The sequence below is a fragment of the Oppia nitens genome, unplaced genomic scaffold (assembly GCF_028296485.1).
Source record: "Oppia nitens isolate AA-2021 unplaced genomic scaffold, nextdenovo-longstitch-racon4-pilon3 scaffold1_pilon_pilon_pilon, whole genome shotgun sequence".
Lineage (NCBI taxonomy): Eukaryota > Metazoa > Arthropoda > Arachnida > Sarcoptiformes > Oppiidae > Oppia > Oppia nitens.
In genome coordinates, this window is record NW_026533199.1 from 6874265 (window position 1) to 6882131 (window position 7867).

A 7867-nucleotide genomic window follows, 5' to 3' on the forward strand; every position below is an offset into this window, starting at 1 on the left:
TTATTATTTATTAAAATAAAGTATAAAATGTTTGCACAAAGTTCACAAAAAAACTTATTCATTATATTATTGAACAAATTTAAAGCAAAAGTAGTTTTAACGAAAAATCCAAGTTTTAATATTTTTCAAACAAAATTTTCGAAGCATTAACTTTGTTTGAGTTTAGAAATGAAGTTTACATTAGAATATAATTTATTTTTTTGCAATTATGTAAACTTAAATAAAATTGAAATTTTTCTAAAAATGGTTTAAAAATTACAAAATTGAATTAAATATTATTATTATTATTATATATTGATTTTAATAATGAAAAACTAAAAATAACTCGAAGTTTACCATTAGCTAACATTTTCTTAAACTAATCTAAATTATTTCAATACTTTACAATTATTAAATTTAAGTAAATAATAAAAAAAATCAAATGATTAATAAAATTAATACTAAATTTTAGGTCAAGTAGTAGTAGATCTTTTAAAATAATTTTTACATACTATCTAAAGTATAAATTAACAAAACATTCTCATTTTACATTAAATTTGTCAAAAATAAACAGTTTTTTGGAAATCTGACAAATAAATCATATAAAAATATGTGAAGTTATATATATATATTGCACTCATGAACATGTCAGTTGTGTTAAAGATAAATTTATGATATAATTATAATAATGCATGTTTTTAGATATTAAGCTAAAATTTTACGTAATAATTAATTAATAATAAAATAAGATTCAACCAACAGTATCTATTATTTATACCTGTATATAATATATCATTTAATTATGAGTAGTAACTCTATAAATATAATTTGAAATTGTCATATCTTAAAAAAAATTTATTAAAAGCTAATTATTTGTTATATTTAATAGACTATTAATAGATAAAATTATTTATATTAAATTTTCTATTGATTTTGATTACTTAAAATAAAAAATATTGTGATATTTATAAATAATTATATATTTATAAATTTATTTAATCTCGGTATATTTGAGTACATTAAATTATATTTGATAAAGCATAAAAATATTACATTTATTTTTTTATATTATTATTGTAAAAATTAATTAATTAAATTATTATAATAACATATTAATATAAAACTTTTGTTTATTAATACATTAACTAAATTTACTATAATCGCCTATTAATATGTTTTTTAGTATTTCTTATAAATTCTATTATGAATTTTATAATAAATTTTATGGTATATAAAGATAATACTTTTTGTAATCTTTATAATTAGGGATTAAATAAATGTTTAAATAATTAATGCATGTGTTTTGAAAAGTTAAAATAATGTTAATATAATATTAGTTAATGTAAATATAAAATAAACAACTCATCATTATTTGCTTATAAAAATAAATATTATAACATTATTCTACAATAAATTATATTATTTATATATTTAAAAAATAATTATTGTTATACCAATTTTTATTTTATTTTTTCTAAATTTTATGTTTTAACTTCTTTAAAAATATTGATTTTTGAAAATATCATAAAAGTATTTAATAAAAATATTAATTAAAATCTTTATGATAGTATATATATATTATATATATATATATATAGTATAGATATAAATGAAGTCAAAATAAAGTTACAATATTTTTGAAGTTATAAATAATTGAAAGCATTTAGGTTTTTGTAATTATCTCCATATATTATATATGAAATATTGCTTAAAACATTTTAATTTTAGATTTTATGGATGAAAATAAAAATTGTCTAAAAATATATGTTTAAAAATTGCATTTTCATTTAATGAGAAAATTGAGTAAAAATGTTAACGTTTTCTAATTTAAGTTATGTATTAGTTGTTATCCAATAGTTAGACTGTAAAGTATATTATTATCGTTAATATTATTTATGAAAGTAATCATAAAATTATTGCTTCTAATTGAATATTCATTAATTTTTTGAGACTTTATTTTAAAAACAAGTTAACAATAAAAGCAATTTTCTTGTATCTCATTTTTTCTCTTTCTTTATATATATGATATAATCAAATAAAAAAGTTTTGCAGAAAAAACCCCAATATTTATAATCAAATCAATCATCAGTTTTTGGGCTATACTTTTAATGAGAGCCTAGTAATAATCAATACGAGTTTGTATGTAATATAATAATATTAATACCATATAATAAAATAGGCTTTCGTTGAGTCAACTTTTGGCTCACGGATTATATTATATATACTGAAAATGGTTTTTAAAGTAAAGCCTATTTTATTTTATATTTACAATACTTTGTTGAGATGTGTTGCTTCAGGCTTTCAATTAATGGTTGCATGAAATCTGAAACACTGATGTGAGTGCCTATAAAAATAATACGATATATAAAAAATAGTTGAAATCAAATTTCCAGAGCAAACCTACAGTATAGTGCAAAACGTTTTCATTAAATGACAATTTGTTGCCTAACTATAGCCAAACACTTCACGTTTAATAACAAAAATGTTTTCTACTATTCTATGAAATACTATATCTGTTGAAGAATTTAATATAAATGCATTTCCGCTAAACTACAGTAATAGTCAGAAAAATTTTGTGTTCATTATTAGCAAACTATAATTGTTATAAACTATTTCATTAAAGTAGTTAGAAATCATTTCTAAACATTTTCGTGATTTAGCATATAATACACCAAAATAGATAACTATAAAAAATTAAACTAACAATTTAGTACATAATGTTATACATTAAACTATTTAGTTAAAATTAAATAACATTTTTTTTATTATAAGCTTTTTTTCATTTTATATTTATAATTACAAAAATCGAAGAACTTAGATCTTTAATATAATAAAAAATTGCAAATTTTAGCTTTAATTTAAATTTAACATATTTAATTAACAAATATGCATTCACTAATTTTGAGAATCTATTTTTAATCATATTCTTATATAATTAAATTTATCTTAATTAATTCAAACTACAAAAAGATTATTTATTATACTTTTTAAATGTTTCAGTTAAACAACGGGATAGAAATTAATTTAAAGAGTGAATATTTTATTTATTAATTTAATATTTTTAATGTCTACTGTAAGTAACAAACATTATAGAAAACACAATAACCAGAAATCCAATTATTTATGTTAGCATTGCATACATGTTTAATGTGTCCAAACACTATAGTTAAGTGATTAAGTTTAAAGACAAATATAAATGTCTAACTGTTTAATGTTTTATTTTTTTTGTTAACTATAATATATTATATAATCAAATTTTGTTGACATTAAGCGTAATAACGTTTCTCCTGTGACCTCAAAATATACATTTCACTGATAACACAAAATGTTAACATTTTTCGAAAATATATTGTAAATAAAATATGTGAAAAATTTCAATATAATATATAAAATAACAATAAAATAAAAGAAAGAATAGAGAATAGAGTAGAGTATTATAAGGAGTTGTGTATTAAGTGGATGTGTGTGTGTGTGTGTGTGTGTGTGAGAGAGAGAGAGAGAGAGAGAGAGAGAGAGAGAGAGTACTATAAAAGTCTTAAAAATATAAGAATATTCAAAATCAAACAAAATTCCAGTTTCTATAAAAAATTTAAAGAATTCATAAAAATTTTAAAATTCTTTGTTTAAACATTTGGTGTATATTTTTGACGTAAAATAACAATTGAATTAATATTTAGGCATAAACTCAATTTTTATATATTAAATATAAATGTTATTCATATAAAGACCAAATAAAATTTAATAAAAATATACATTATATCTTTAATTCTTTAAGAATTTATATATAACAAAAAATTAAAATTTTTATTTAGAAAATAAAATTTGAAAATATAAATACGTTGAAAAATTTGTATATTACTATTTCTAATTATAATTTATAATAATTGTATGACATATAAACAACTTATTATATATTAAGCATTATTTTATTACGATTATACAGCGGTTATAAGTTATAACTTACTGTATAACTGATTATTGAGGTCACAGGGATTAAACCATTGATGTGTTAGTATATCTCATCAAATAAAAAATCAAAGTAATGTCAATAATTAATAATAATTGTTATTACGAAATACATATCCATAAATTAATTGATAAAAAATTATTACACTGTGAAAAAATAATTGATCATAAAAATTGAATAAATTATTAAACAAATGAAATAATTAACAAAAAAAATACCTTTTGTTCCCCTTATAAATACCAATGACCAGTTGCCCCGAAAGGGCCGTTCAAATAGATAGTGACGTCGTTACGCTTAGTCTCTAAATAGCAAGTCTTAAATAAATTACGCTATAATTCTCAACCATATATTCCCCGCTTTGCTTATTGCTTCGTAAAGTTTACTTTACGTGCATTTTAACGGTCAAATCTATCGACGAATTTTTTACGCCGAAAACTAATTCATCAATTAAAGCAATGATATACCAAATATATCAGTATATATACAGTATATAATTATATAAATTTATATTATTTATATATATATGTTATACACTCAGTATTATTCTGTTATTTTATATCTCTCGGGAATTCAATATAAAATCTTGCTTTAGGTGTAAAAGTACTGAAAATTAAACTCTGGTAGATATGAATTTTTATTGGAAACATACTTAATAGACGTCCAAATAAATATAAAGGAAAGCAATGGACCAAAAATAAAACTTTATATTGTATTTATATTGTAGTCATTTTGAATTTGGAGTCTATTTTTGTTTTGCATTAAATAAATGAAAATATTTATTTTCAACTTTGGACTATCATTTCAATTGTTTTGTAAAATTATAGATAAACATGATTTCATTACACAACTCATTCTCACAAAAATAATTTAAAATTTAACCTCAGGTTTAGTACTGTATAAATAAATGTTTATATAAAGAAAATTTTTAATGTAATTTATAATAATAATAAACTTTATTTGTAGACATTTTTATTATTATTTTACTAAAATTAACTTAATTTATTGTATTATATCGGTATAACTTAACTTATAATGCATTAAATATTTACATAAAACATTTAACTAATTATATCACTAAATATTTAATTTTAAAACAGTTATATAATTATCAATATTATTAAAAATGTAAATAATTTAAATAAAGATCTTTTATTAACTTAAATATAAATGTATTTTTAAATAAATATAACTTTATCATATTAAATTAAAATTTTAAATATAAAAATTCAACTATAAACTATTTTAAATAAATATATTTAAGTTATGTGAGTAATAATGTTGCAAATAAATAGCAAAACATATATTTAAAATTATTTCAATATTATTTGAATGTATTATTGACTTAATTTAAACAAAGATTTATATTTATGTGTTTAGCATAATATGAATTTATTTGATGACATAAATTTTCATTTGGTTTTAGTTAACACTATATTGACTTTTATGAGCTAATACTTTATACTGTTATTATTTTTTTGCTATTAGATTTTATTTTTATATTTTTGACAAAAAACAAATAAAATATCCAAATATTTAATTTTCTCAAAGTATAATATTTTTTTGTTATATTATAAAATATCTATTACACAATTATTAAAAAATATTATTGAATTCATTATACAATGTTTGTTAATAGAAGTAATTTATTTAACCGCCTATTAATCTTATATCAAATCATCGCAATACTAATAATTGTAAATTCCCTGCGGATATGTCTACCAATAGCCTAATGTATACATTATTTGCAATTTATTTAATTTAAATTAGTCGACTACATAAATCAATTAAATTTTATGTAATACTAAATAATTTTATGACTAACAATAACTGTAATTTGATAAATAATTTATTTAAGAAGCAATGTTTGTGACAAAAAATAAAACACACATAAACTAAACAATCATTTTATTTCATTAATAATGCTTTTATCTAACAGTTGTATAATAATAACTAATGTAATGTATATTCATTATTATTCAACTCATTTTTAAATAGCTTCGAGTAATAAATTGATTATTGAAAGTACAGTTATGTAAAGTTATTAAATCAAACTTATTTAACTTATTATTTTTTGAAATAAATACAAAAGTTTTATTATGCTATATATATATATAAAGTTATTTAAAAGGAATAGACTTCTTAAAGCTAATAATTTGCATTGAATACAATAATATAGTAAATCAAGTGTAAGATTGAAAATTGAAAAAATAGCTATAAAAAGACTACAAAATAGGCAGATGTTTGACACAAAAAAAACTATTAGATATTTAAAGCAATAATAGTCGCATAAAATAAGTATTTTCCATCAAAGGAGCACTTTTGACTGTAATATACATTATATAAATAGACTTCAAGTCTAAAAATAACTATTTCAGTCATTTTGTAAATTTACAAATATGTTGAAACTTTATGTGAACTCTATTTCGACAAAATATTATTATTATTACGATATTATCATAAGTTTTATATAATGAATTATTTAGAGAAATTCATAAAATAATTATATTTATTTAAAAATTTCAATTTTTCTACACCTTTGTTGTCTAACCGCACACATTACAAACTATGACACAATTATTACATTTACAACACTATTTCGTCTAATATTATTACTCATCAAAAAAGTACCGATAAAATAGAGATAATAAATTCGACAAATTTATCTTTAATAGTGTATATCTATTATGAAAACTTATATCTATATAATAATAAGGTTATATAAGTATTTTTTATAAAAACAAAAAAAACTAGAGTATAAATACTTATTTTTGCAACTCAATACATAATAATTTTAAGTTTAAAAATTAAAAAAAACAATAATTTAATGATTCAATGATTTAAACTAAAATATATAAATTTTATTAAATTCAATTAAATTGATAGCTTTATTTAAATTTAGATGTATTAATAACTAATATTTATTTTATTTAATAAAATTGAAAATAATTATTATTGATTATCATCTTAAAAAACATAAATTTACATATTAATTTGTATCCAGTTAATATATATTAAATTAGCTAGAATGCTGAAATTGCCAAAAATATTTAAAGTTAATTTATTATAATTTAATTAATTAGATAATTCTCATAATAATTAGAAAATACAGTATTATAATAAAAGTTAAATATTTAAAAATGCAGTATTACAAATATATAAATTATTTGTTATCAAAATTATATAATAATATTAAATATCTTGAATATTATATTATATTATTAAAGTAGAAAATTTATAATTATCAATTATACTGTATTTTAAATACAATTTTAATTTCACAACTTTAAATACAAACTAAAAAAAAGATCCAAAAATTTAATTTTGAAAATAATAATTATTTAATTATTATTTTAGTTATCATAATTTTTAATGATATAAACGAATGATATCCATAAAAATAAATATTTAATATTATTTAAATTATCTGTTTTAAAGACATTTATTTATTATAAAGACTACTTGTAAACATAAATAATTTTATTTAAACAGATTTAAGTATTTAAGTATATTATATAAAAATTAAACTAAATAACTATTAAATGAAAAATAAATATAAATATAAATATATAAAAATTTAATTTAAAATACTCTTTTTATATACATTAAGTCAGTTTATATCTTTTTATATCAATTTGTTAAACTGAAACTGAAAATTAACAAACTAAACATATGTCACGAAAGTAGTAGTCATATATATATATGACTTTTTAAAGTGTGTACTGATATTAAACCTAAATTTTTAAGAATTTTTTTTTTGAAAACTTAAAATACAATATAAAAGTCAAAACTAAATATAACATGTTTTTAGATTCTCAAATAAATAAAGTATTGTATAACATACGACATACTTAAACATTTGACATTTTGGTGTCAATATTTTATTTAAATATATTTTACATAAACCTTATGCTATATCAATAT